Source organism: Mus caroli, unplaced genomic scaffold (genome assembly GCF_978045245.1).
Source record: "Mus caroli unplaced genomic scaffold, Mus_caroli_1 scaffold_11, whole genome shotgun sequence".
In the NCBI taxonomy this organism is placed as follows: Eukaryota; Metazoa; Chordata; class Mammalia; order Rodentia; family Muridae; genus Mus; species Mus caroli.
In genome coordinates, this window is record NW_028227266.1 from 47,500,888 (window position 1) to 47,514,213 (window position 13,326).

The 13,326-nt window shown below is 43.9% G+C and overlaps 1 protein-coding gene across 10 annotated transcripts in view; it reads right to left on the reverse strand.

Annotated features, from left to right (window-relative positions):
- Ncam1 (neural cell adhesion molecule 1) overlaps window positions 1-13,326 on the reverse strand; it is a 295,159-nt gene that overhangs the window by 74,671 nt on the left and 207,162 nt on the right. The gene's annotated exons all lie outside the window — the stretch shown is intronic.

Sequence of the window (13,326 nt, forward strand, 5' to 3'; positions counted from 1 at the left end):
TGGAAAATGTAATTAACTCCAGGTCACCTAACGCCTCGTGTTCCGCCCCTCACTCCCACCACCAATGCCATCTCCCATACTCTAAGAAACACCGAGGACAGGCATAAGCCACACACACTTTACCTACATCCACAGACTCAGCACTGGGCCAGCAGAGAAGCCAGTCTGCCCGTCAAAACGAGCATATTTTCTCATCTTAAAATATACTTAAATTTTCTTTTGTGTTTGCCAAAGTATCAAGTCAGAAGTATCCTCATGGTGTCTCACCAGGGCCAGCTTCCAGTCCGGGAAGAAAATCCTTTGGAATTGGGCACTAGCCCAGTCTCTTATAGTGCATAACAGGTAAGGGCAAGAATGTTCTAGAGCATCTAACCCCGAGGAGCGCACAGACATGTATATGTATGCCGAGAAGCTGTAACATGGTCTATTTCCAACGTGGTTTCCCATCCTGCACTATCATGGAGGGCCAGGATTGTAGAGGTAATTAGTGACCAAGGGGGCAGAGCAGGAAGGGACTGATGTGCCCTCACCAACCCCTTTATTTTACCTTCGGAAAGACCAGAGGTGGAAATCCCATATGCTCAAGTGAAGTTTGGAAGCCCTAAGGTTGACCACAAATTGACTCTTGACCTAGGATTGCCCTTTGCTTCTGTGTCTTATTTTCTTGTGAGTCTCAGTAACTAGTTCTGATTTCTCTTTATTTCATTTGCCCTAGTCTCATCTCCAACCCCAAAGAGCCAGGGTTACCAAGTGGAAAAATAGCTCTAGAAAGCTGAGCTAAAACAACACATGCTCTTGAAGGCTTTATGATGCACTGTCTAAAAAGTACAAATGAGCCCAAGCCAGGGCAGTTTTTATTAATTATTTAAGACTTGCTCATTTGTTATGTGTATGGTATAAGTGTCGTTGTTGTTGTTATTGTGGTGGTGGTGGTGTGTGTGTATGTGTGTGTGTATGTGTGTGTGTGTGTGTGTCTTTTACACATTCACATAAGGAACTCAGAGCAAGCTGTCAGGTTTCCTCTGTCTCCACCTTATTACCTTAAGACAGGGTCTCTCACTGAACCTGAAACTTGCATATTTTTAAAACTAGAAAGTGGAATTTAATATTGACTCATACAGCTGGCCATTCAATGATCTTCTGGGATCTGCCTATACCTGCCACTTAAAGTTTCAATTACTCGCATGCCAGCTAGGCCTGCCTGGCTCTTTAGATGGGTGTATAGGATTTGAACTCAGGCCTCATAGCAAGCACTCTTACCCACTGAATCATCTACCCAGTCTTCCAGGGAAACGACTGATTGATTGATTGATTGATTGTTGTTTGTTCTTGTTCTTCCCTTTCTCTGGGTAGACTCTGCTGGTGGGCAGAGCACCACCTTATGTGAAGCTACATGAGGGAAATGCAGGGCAAGGAGACAAACAGATGTTTGAAACTCAGATGAAGTTCTCCAGATAAATTCAATCCATCAATCAGGGCTTCTTGGTAAACAGCCTCTCTTGCTAGGCACCCGGGATGCTCTGGACAATGTAATCTCAGGTTGCTCTCTGCCCTTGCCTTAACAAAATGACTCACTGGCATCTTTCTCCCAGTCATAAAAAGGTACCGATATGAGGCAGACTTCCCCCATCCCCACTTCCAACAGCTTCTGCTAACATGGCAAGAAACTGGGATTATATCTTTCAATATTTGTCCAGCTGTTGTTTGCAGATGTTGTATTCTTTACACTGTGAAAATAGAAAGTTAGAGAGTGCTGGCATGCAACTTCATCCTGAGAATTTTAGATATCGCCAATGTCTTTCAAAAATGTCCTTATGTGTTGATGGCTTTAAGCACATCTGGGCTATTGAAGATACAGAGCTTAACACTCCTCAAACAAACATTGCAGAGAATTGTCGAAATCTCTTTTCCATTAAGGAAAAATTCTACACACTCAATGATTTGTATGTGATTATTGTGGGCCAGCCAATGTTTAATTTATTTAATCTTTACAGCGATCCCATGAGGTTGGTCCTATTTTGTCCTATTGGAATAATGAAGGAATTGTGAAAACAGAATTGAACCCAGGCTGATCTGCCTCCAGGGACTTGTTGTAGATATGAACTTAATAGAGTCAGTCTCAAAGTGATCTTTGATGAAAGATGATTGTTTTTCTGATGGAGGAGCTGGCAAACAGACACAAGGTTAGAGAAAGACACCACAGGCTAGGAGCAGTCCGGATAGATCTCTTTCTGACTCTGAGCAGTAGCTAAAATCACAGTTGCTGAACCAACAAGGCCATTTTCTCACCTCTACAGTCCTCCCCAGAACCCTGTGTTCATCCCCTGTGGGCTTGGCCTCAACGCTTTTGTGCAGCTCATTCTACAACTGTGAAAGCTCTGTGCTCAGCACTGACGGTGGCCATCATCAGGGACAGGACCAAAGGAGTTAGGTTTTCCCCAGTGGGTTCTGAATTAGTCATCATTTTCCCTATTAGAATGTTGGTATGAAATGATTCTTTGCTGGGTGTGGTGGGTGCATACCTGTAATCACAGTATGCTGAAAGGAAGGTGGGAAGTCTGAGGGCAGTGTGGGATGCACAGCAAGAACCTATCTCAAAGCAACAGTAGCATTCTTGATGCTGTCTGGATTGTGAATGTTTCATCCTCAAAATTAATTGTAGTAACTCATGCTGGTTCTGAACTTGGGCATCTTGAGGAAAATATCCTCCTGAAGAGGTGATTTGCAGTATGTTCCTGGCAAAGGAATTCCTGTCAGAGGTCACACTTCTTTCTACGCGGTGCAGAGTCCAATCTCACACCACACAGCTACTCTTAACCCAAGCCAATGGTGTTTGGCCTGATGGATAATACACATGGCCACATAACTCAGATGTTGGAGTGGGGAGCACAAGAAGAATACCTGAGCATTTGCATGGCTATTCTTAGAATAGTACAGCTATTGGTCATGAGTTAACCACACTGCCGCATAAGTTAGGGATCCAGGGAGAACGCCATCCTCAGCATCACTGCTCTCTATCAGGAATCACGGTACAAGCTGCAATGCTGGGTTATCACCACCACGCCTCTTGGAAGCTCAGAACTTAGCATGGCTATAGATTAGACTGGGGAGGGGTGGGTGCTAAAGAGATGGGGCTGAGGCAGAGTGCGCTGAGGGCCAAAGAAAAGACAGTGTAGGCATACAACAAGACATTGAGGGTCTGCGCCATTTCGTCTGCCTGCATGATAGCCCACCCCACCCACGTGATTACTCAGAGTGCTAATCTCGAAATCTCAGCATCATCTCCAGGCTACTGAGACTCTGGCTCCTGCAGTGTGATTTCAGAGAGGGGGATGAACCCCACATCCCACCCTACCCCAGGTTGGTTCCTAACCCTCCTTGGCATATTTTTTTAACCTTATATTTTATATTCCTAATAACAGCAGTAACTCGTGGCTGCCCTCCAGGCTGCAGGTGGTCTTTTTTTTTCTGACTTATGAAGAATGTAGTGTCTTGGGAAGAGTTTTCTGGGAAGATGGACAGTGGGAAATGTCACCAGGTAACAGTAAGACCCATACCATCCTGGTAGCTGGGATCTCCCCTATGTGCTAACCTGCCCCTTTCATTCTGCCTAGAAAAGTTCTGTAACTCTGAGGATTCAAGTCACACAAATTGAGCCTGGACCAAGGTATCCTCACATCCCTCAGAGATTCTGATTTGTGTTCTCAATAAGATTTTACAGACACCAACGTTACCAAGTCCTTTTTTATTGTTTACCTACACTCAACCCCTTACACACCACCCACACCATACTGTCTTTGACACACTCACTGTGGTGGTTGTACAAGCAGAAGGGCCTTTAGATCTCATCCCGTGGAACCAAAGGCAGGAATATGAAAGGCCCCATGGTGCCATGTTGCCATACACTTTGATGTTCAAGGACTGCAGTCTGACTAGATCCCAAAGAGCCAATTCAAAGGTCAAGGACAAGTAATGAGGCTCACCCTTGAGGGCCAGACATCCAACAATCTCATGCCAAGGTAGTGAGTCTTGTTTTAAGAAGACTTTCACAGGGTAATCCTCCTTTTGTCCCTCAAGGTGACAAGAAACTTGAAACCAAGCATCTGTACTGCTTGTTCTTGGATCTTTCATGCTGATATTCACAAGAAAGGAAGAATCCACCCAGTGGAAAAGTCTGTAAGTGGAGGTTTGGGAAACTTCTTCCCATCACCTTCAGGAGAACCAAACTATTCTCTCTGCACTGGGAGTCTAGAGTGACCACCACGAACCTGGCCTGATGGTCCCCATGTCATGTTTAAATAAAGGACATGGAATGGGAAGCAGAAAAGAACCACACAGACATAGACACACAGAAAAATGGACATGCACATAAACATATACAGATCCATATACAGGTAGACATACATGAATATAAAGACATAGTCATGGACATAAGTGCACAGAGATTCACATACAGGTGCACATAGGCTGGGCTCCATAATGAGCTCAAGGTGAGCGTGGGCTACATAGTGAGACCCTGTTTGGAAAAGCAGAGCTTAAAAATTCCTAGCACCAGAGCACACTGCTTGTGAAAACACACATACTGTGTCACCAGCTGGATAAGATGTATACATTCAATTATGATAGACCTTGAATGACTATGTTACTGGTTTTATGCATTAAGTATTCTATGGCTTGTATTATTTTACTATGTACTCTTTACACCTATAAAAAATGAAAAGGACTGTAAAGCACTGTGCCACATTACCCAGCAGTAGCCTCATGCAGTTTATTTTTTAGCACCTAATCAAGAGACACATGGAGACACAACAAAGGGGTGCTGGTGGCCACCCATCTCTGCTGCCTTCTGGGGAACTGGAGAGCCCCATTGCAGGCTCCTGCTGTGAGTGCCCCAATCTCAAGAATTTCAAAGACCCAAATCTGCCACATGGGTCCAAACTTGACTGCAGAGCCCCTGCCATGCTCTGCTCCCGACGCTGGATGAGCGCTCCTCAGAATCACATCACTGTCTTGTCTTTGCAAGGTCTTAATACCTTCTAATAAACTTCTGATCCCCAGCAATCTATCTCAGTGACCCCCTTTCCTTGAATCCTACATTAGAGAACTTCCAAACACATGGCCTGAAAGAGGCCTCATTTAGAAAATTTGAACACACCTCAGACTTTTATTGAGCTACTAAGCAAAATGAAGTTGTGAAATTTTAAGGAAAATAGGTGGAACTGGAAAGTATTCTATTAAGATAAGTGACTCAATCCCAGAAAGAGAGAACAGTGTCTTCTCTCCTCTCTCTCCCTCCCTCTCTCTCTCTCTCTCTTTCTCTCTCTCTCTCTCTCATATGTGGATGTTCACATATTTATATGCATATAATCCAGAAGTTGTGAGAGTGGGTATATTCCACAAAACTAGATAGGAGACTATAGGAGGGGTGAAAAAGAGACCATGTCAAGTGACTGATTTGTGCTACCTGAGTTTATGTAAGGGCGTTCTTACACTGCAAAATGCTTGTACCAAAATGATATCTGTCCATGAAACAGTCCTTAATATACAGCGAGGCTCATAACTGTACTTCTACAAGACTGGCAGAAGTTCTCCACACTTAAAAGCAACAGCAGCAGCCACAACATTGTTCAGAAAGGAAAAGCAATAACATATATGGATGTGAACCCCTGTTCACGTAGCATACCTTATTTTATAACAAGGCAAGCTGCCTTCATTTCTATAAACAAGCCGTAGTTGCCAGCACCACTATTTGGCTTTTAATGATGCCAGTATCTTATGGAAAGCTACTAAATAGTAACAACCTGACAAGCAAGTTTCCCAAGGACCAGGATTTCCAGAAAAAATGGCTAGAGAGAACGAGAGCAGACAACACCAGCAGCAGCCCTTAAACTCCCTTTGCGACCATGAGTCTGCCTCTATATGTCATACCAGGCTCTGGATATCACCCCACTCTCTGGAGATACAGCTCCAGCTTCTTACTCCTTTGCTTTCCCACTGTGGTTCTACTCCAAGCCCATTCCAGTGGGCTGGCAGATTCTGAATGCTCTACACAAATACCTCCAACATACATGAAGACCCTACACTTTGTACCATATCTGTTTCCAAAGACATTGGAATGTGAGTTATTTGCTTGCTCCCTAGGTGGAAAGAAAGAATGAGAAATCTGTTTTCTCAAAACCACTCCCAGGTAAGTTACACAGCTGAAAATTCAGTCACCTAAATAACAACAACAACAACAACAACAACATCCCTAAAGAACACAATTACCATGCTGTCGTTTCCTACTCTCTGTCCTGTACTTAGGGCAGAACTATCAACTAAATAGGATTCAAGTTTAGAGTTGGCCCTTCTTTGAGATCCACAACCATAGGCCAACAGAGTCACAGGCATTCTTTGGTTTACAGAGTTACAGGCAGAGATCAGAGATCAGAGCCTGAGGGGAGAAGCCTGGGTCTAGAGCAAGGTCTGATGGAGACTTGGATTCAGCCTATTGTCAAATGCTCAGGGGAAAGCTTTCTCCCATCTTAGGGGGTCTCCATTAGACAGCAGCTGCAGGAGACTAACAAATCTACAAAGCCAGGAAAGAAAGGAGGGACAGAAGGAGGCGGGGGTTAAAGGGAAGGAGGCAGGGAGGAATGGAACATTCTAGAAGAAAAGTTTCATTGGAATAAAAGGCAGTGATGGCATTTGGATGCAATAGCTCTAGTAATCTCTAAGGAGTCTTAGTAAGAAGATTCTCTGTGCCACCATGTCTCTCAGCCTTCTAGAAACTATCCTCTGTGTTAACCTGTGCACAACCTTCTCCATACAACAGTATACCCTGGACTTAGGGGCTAGTGTTAATCATGCAATGAGGCCTCAGCTCTTGGCATCGACTAGGCTGATCAGGACACAAGACTTCCCCTCCTGGAAGCTGAGCAGTGATGTTCCTGGATTTATCTTCAGTGAGTGTCTTTCTATCCCCTGAAAATTCCGATTTTGTACCTCTGTCTTGTAGACCCCATGGTTCTGGCGTAAGGATGCTCAAGAGTCTGCTATGTAACCAGGTCAGGGACCACTGGCTCAGTCGATACCCTGCCTGGGATAACTGAAGAACTGCAAGCAAGCAGGCCCAGCTAAAGTCTTCAAGCCCCTGACTGGGAATAGTTCTTTTTACAATCAGCCTTACTTTGCCATTCATCACATGAAGCAATGGGATGCAGCGCTGCATAAATTCTGATTTCATGTGAGTCACAGCAGCACTATAGGAAGTACAGCCATAGCTGCTGTGAGGGATAGGTGTGCAGATAGACTTGTCTGGGCCACAAAGTACCCTGGTATTTGGCTAACCATCATTCTGGGTGGGTCTCTGAGGGTGTTTCTGGAAGAGGTTAACATGCTGATTAGGTGGAGTTGTCAGACTGCACTTCCTAATTGTGTGGTGACCCTCACATAATTGGTTAAGTTGTAGGTAGAAAGCTGAGTAAGACAGAATCTCAATCTCTCTTCCCTTAAAACAAAACAAAACAAAACAAAACAAACAAACAAACAGGGCTCCAGGACCTCTCCTGCCTGTACCTGGACTTGGAATGGAACTCATGCTTATAGGCTCTGCTGGTTCTTGAAATCTGACTCAGACTGGAATGAGACCATTATTTCTCCTGGGTGTTCAGCTTGTTGATAGCAGACCTAGACTTCCTAGCTTCCATAGCTATGTGAGCCCATTCATCATAGCAATCTATTCATTTAAAAATCTGTACTTGTGTAATATATACACACATATCATAATTTTGTACATGTGCATATACATGTCCACACATATGAGAAAGTGTATGCCTATGTATTTCGTGTCTCCTATTGGTTCTGTTTCTTTGCAGAATCAACACAATCAGCATGCCAAGACACATGAGTCCATTATCTTTTCTGAAAGTAGATACATGTTTCAATAAACCGGATATGATAAAGGAAAGATAACCTACAATTGCTACCATTTGAGTCTGACATCGTCACCTAGCTCAGGATGATCCCATACAGTCTACAAATGCCAGGTCTCTGTCACTTAGGAGACTGTTTTGCTCATCAGGTGAGACTGAGAGGCCTCCTTTGTGAGCTGCATCCAAAACTCCCAGAGATGAGTCTGCTGATCACCGAGTGGTAATCAAAACAGAGTCTGTATGCGCTGTGCACATCCTTGCAAATTGTAAGGAAGCAAAGGGAGGTGAGGGACTGTGTGAAGGAAGCATCAGACACCCTTCCCACAAATGAGACCTCGGGGCTCTGAAATAAAGTCTTTAGCATTATGAATTAGCTATAAGTCATAAAATAATATAAATTACGGCTATAGAATCTTCAAAATGGCAATTTTAAAAGACACCCAGCACTAAGTGGTAGTCGTTTTAGTGAAGAAAGCTTTCTATTCTGTGGAATAAGGCACTACCTGCCTCCTACCTTTATTCTATTCTACTGATGAATTTCCAAGCTCGACAGGTGCATTAATAGGATTCTCAATTCCCCGCTGAACCGAATGAAAGAAAACTCTGAATTGTTTCTAACAATTCCTTAGCTGAAGTCATCTTGCTTTCAGAGATGGAGAGTCCCAAGGACAAATGCTCCTCTTGTGTGTAAAAGATTAGTGTTTCTTCTTCTTAATAGCTCTATGCTATTCCTTGCTTTCTTTGGCTGCTTCCCTGCCATGTATGCCTGCCTCACTTTAAAGAAAAGGTTATTCGGTGATTCATTAGTTCTTCTTCAAATGTGAGAATTCAAAACTACTGCCCAAGCGTCCATTGCATTGGAGCTACAGATCTTTGTGATACTAGATGTAGACTGTGGCTGATACATAATCTCCATGGAGAAAGACAGGTGACTGTGACTATGTATACAAACTCTCTCCTGTAGCTTCTTCCTGTCTTCTGTATTTCAGCATATAGGGAAATGCAAATGCCATACAAGTGTCTGTCCCTGCAGATCACTCTACCAAGGACACTGATACAAGGACGCAAAGAACGACACATGGGGACTTCATTTGTTTCCCAGGAGGCCTATCTACATAAGTACGGGGAGAGTCTGCTATGGTGTGATGCATTACCACCCTGGATGTGTCCATGTGTTAAAGACTCAGTCATCAGGGGGTTTCATCAGGAGGACTGTGGACCTTTGGCAGGTGGGGCCCAGTGGAAGCATTTAGAACACCGAGGGTGTCTCTCTGATAGAGACTGTAAGAGGCCAGCCTTCTCTCTTTCTCTGTTTCCTGGTTATTGTGTGCATGCTTGCTTTGATTGGCACTTCCCTTATGTGCTACCCTCAGCAGAAATCCAAATCCATTGGGCCTACTCAGTCTTGACTTGAGCTTCAAAAATCATAAGACAAACTAATCGCTCTTTGTTTATAAGCACCTTGGGTTGGTATTTCATTACTACCATGGAAAGTTCACTATTATAGCTCCCAGCACACATGACTTCACTAGAATAGCTCCCCATACACAGTGGTTCACATATATAGCTTCCAACACTTGGAAGTTCTGGCTGGGCAGATCATTAGAAGCTGAAATTTCTTCATCATAAAATGAGATATGGACAGCAATACTTGAGATGATTCAAAATGATAACCTGGCAGAAAAGAAAGAGCCGAAGTATCGCACCAATAAGCTCCCCAGTGAGGTGAGGTGGTTCTGTAATTTCCAAGTGTCTCAGACTTGGTTCTGTCACCAGCAGGTTCAGACAAAGGCGGCCTGCCTGATGACTGGCCCTCTTTCACTCACACGGCACCTCCAGAGGTGAGTATTGTCTCTTAAATTACTTAACAAAAAGAAAAAAAAAAAGAATTAGAAGTAGTTGGGCCAGATCTGAACACTTAGACAGACAGAGTGGTCGTGTGCAGCTAGAGGTCTGGATCCTTATGCTTAATGTCTTCTGTAAAGTCAGCATGAAAGCAGAGGCGAAGGGTAGTAAGGTGGGGGGAAATCAGTTGAAAAGGAAGTTAGAGATTTCTTTTCTAGTCTTATCTCTAAAACCATCATAAAGCTTTAGGCAAGTTCTTCTATCTCTCCAGTTCTCTACGAGCCCATTGGGAAAGGCAGCAGTTGACTTAACTGATTGTGAAAACCCACTGTCCCTCAATAGTGATACGACTGAGGTAGGGAAACTGGTGTTGAATTAAGCAGTCACTCTTGGCACTGGCTTGTCCAAGTCCTGTAGGTAAGGATTCCACACAGTTCTAGGTTCACATAGTTCCAGAGTCAATCTCTGCTGATTCTAGAGGCTCAGCACAGGCCCCACCCAACCTGGGCAAAGCCAGAGTTACCCCTCCATCCAGGTTTCTGAGGGCACCCAGCAGGTGCCACCCTTCTGTAGTGGGGCTCTATCCTTGGACTCTCTGTTACTGGCTGATGCTCTGGTCTAAACTAGACAGGAGCATTCAAAACACAGCTTGGCTGAGTATCCTGCTTCTGATCTGAGCTCATGCCACAGTGGTTCTCACCTTAGGAAATCCAATGTGGGGAGAAGCTACGATGGCAACATCATTTGATCCTGCTGCTTGTTAAGAGGTGATCCACAGGATACACAGAGGGTTTCCTGTTACTGAACAAAGGGTTTTCTGCAAATGATACTTATTATCACCTTAAAATAAGGCAAAGGAAAGCAAGTTAGCATCCCCAGGCAGCTGCTAACAACATTGGGAGGGCCAAGAGAAGCCTTGGGATCATGTGGATGGAAGGCAAATGAGGCCAATTAGCACAGCTATTTTCCACACCCTCAGCTTGACCAACACTAAGACTCAATAAGTTGGCCTATTTCAAGAATACTTTTTTTGGATGTCAAAATGGCTATGTGTTCATTTAAAGAATGTTTAAATTCTGGAGGCTTGTTTGTTAAGAAGAAAAAAAAGACAGTCCCTCAGTCTAATTCTGGGCAATTATCCGTTGATGTGATTAAATCACATATGTAGAATCAAAGAGGTTGAGCCAACCAGGCAGCATCAGGATCCCTCAGTGCTTCTCAGGTCCAGATGTGAACACAGCAGCCTTCCATGCAATCTTCTATAACCCTTCCTATTTCTGACAAGAGCAGTAAGGAGCATCTGGGTTCAAACGTCACTGTAAACTCTGCCTAAGGAAGACAGGGCCAGACCTCTGTCTTGCTACTCACACATACAGCAGAAACTTGGGTCTTAGTGTTTGTAGCTGCCATGCCAAGCAGCCTCTGCCCCACCAAATAAACTTTAAGATCTGAGTAAAGCTGGCTTGAGCAGCAGCAGTTTGAAAGCAGGACTGACTGTGTTCAAGAAACCCCCAGATCTCTCCCAAACCAAGCATCCTCAGACTGATCACAAAGCCTTCCCTTTCAGAAACTGACAAGGGCATCTGCCCAGGGGAATCAGCATTGCTACTCCTGATCAGGGATATTTTTATTCTTGTGTTGACACCAAGTAGTAAAGAGAATCTGCAAGAGACTCTGTATCAGCAAGCAAGCAAGCAAGCAAGCATTGAACTCCAGGCTGTAAGCTTTATAGACCTCATTCCTGGGGCCCACCGCAGCCCCGGGATTCATCAATCTACTCTATAGATGGGGAAACTGAGGCTTAGCAGTTGAAATGGATTATTCACTATTACACAGCTATGGAGAAGCTAAAGTTAAGTTATACATTTGCTCTTTTCCAAAGTTCATTTTTCTTCAGTTTCTGTGAAGCCTCTACTTACTGATGCCTCAGAGGGCAATGGATGTCTTCTACCAATTCTACTCTGAGCTTAGTGAAAAAAATGGAAGAAAGCAAACTTCATGATTGAGGAGGCCACATCTGAACCAGATAGTCCCAGGTTACACCCACACTTCTCAGAGAGTAAACCCAGTGTGCACTCTGCTTAGGGCCAGGAGACTAACATCAAGCTTTAAGAATGATCATTCCAGAAAACTCCATGTATTTTTAAAATACTAATTCTTATGCTAAGGAAAGGACCATCTTATAACTATCTCTAGAAGCTTGTTTTCATCCTTTAGACAAAGAAAGGATGAATCTGGGGATAGGAGCAAACCTGTGTGCTTTTCTTCCTTTTGTAGGCAGTAAGAATGATGCAATTGCATGCTCCTTGAAATGACATCTTGCGGGTACCCATCTGCACCCATGCCCAGTAGCTTCCCAGTGCCCATCAGAAGAAGCAAGTAGAACACAGGATGTTTAGCATAGCATCTGCCATCAGTCATCCACAGAACATGACAGTGACAGAGAGAGGGAAGGAACAGCAGAGGTAGCTGTAGATGTGGCTGCTGCATTTATATTGCCTAGAAATCAGAGGTCTTGTTCTGACATGGTGACCTCTGGGAAAGACAAAATCTCCAGCCCTCTGATATCTTCCTCAAATGATCATCAAGACTGGGCATAAACATTCTCTGACTCTAGAACACTAATTAGCTGAGTCTTTTCTATCCCATTTCTTCTATTAAGCAAGAGGCCTCCCAAGGAGACACTGTCACAAAATCCACATGTCTCCATACTTTAAGAGACAAATTCTGAAAAGCAAAAGAAATCTTGGCATGTTACGCTAAAGAGGCTCAGACATCTTCATGTTTCCAGTGATTTCTATGTGGTTTGTTGGAAGCTCTTTCTGAAATCTTCTGGTAATTGTCTATGCTTTATCACAGTTCCCTGCGGGATGGGAGAGAAGAAATTACCTAAGCATTGACAGAATAGCCACACAATGACTGTCTGGCAATGCTCACTTATTAAGCAAAGCAGGCAGAGCAAGAGATGGCTAAATCATATACCTGCCTCTCCCTCACCAGTGTTCTGCGGCATCCCACACAATAGGCCCCTGGAAGCCGCCAGCTCCACATCAGCAATGCCTTGCACAGTGGGTGAGCTGAGGCAAAGATAATTTTCTAGGCTGTTTGGCTATCAACAGACACCAAATTGCTTAGCTGAGCAGATGTGATTTCCTCCAACTTGTTGCAAAATTCTTAAACAAACCCTGAAAATGGACATGTGTTCTCATTTTACTTCCCAGCTAAGAAAGAGTGGATTCCTTACTTAGGAATCGACAAGGTAAGGAGGGGGGTATGAACGCAGACATCTACCCTCACAGGAAACAAGCTAATGTATATACATTCAGGCCTATGCATTCATTTCTCCCTAGCTACATGTTCAAAAGCCACAGATACAACAGAATGTACACCAAAAATATTCAGGGGGAAAAATCCTGCACTGTGCTGGGTGTGCAGTTTCTTGTCTTGTTTCCATTTTCTAAACAACACAGAATCCTATAACATTTGCATTGGATTAGGCAGCAACAGTGATCCCGAGATGCCAAAGATGACTGTAGTATCTGTCAGTTATATGTAGATACCACACTAC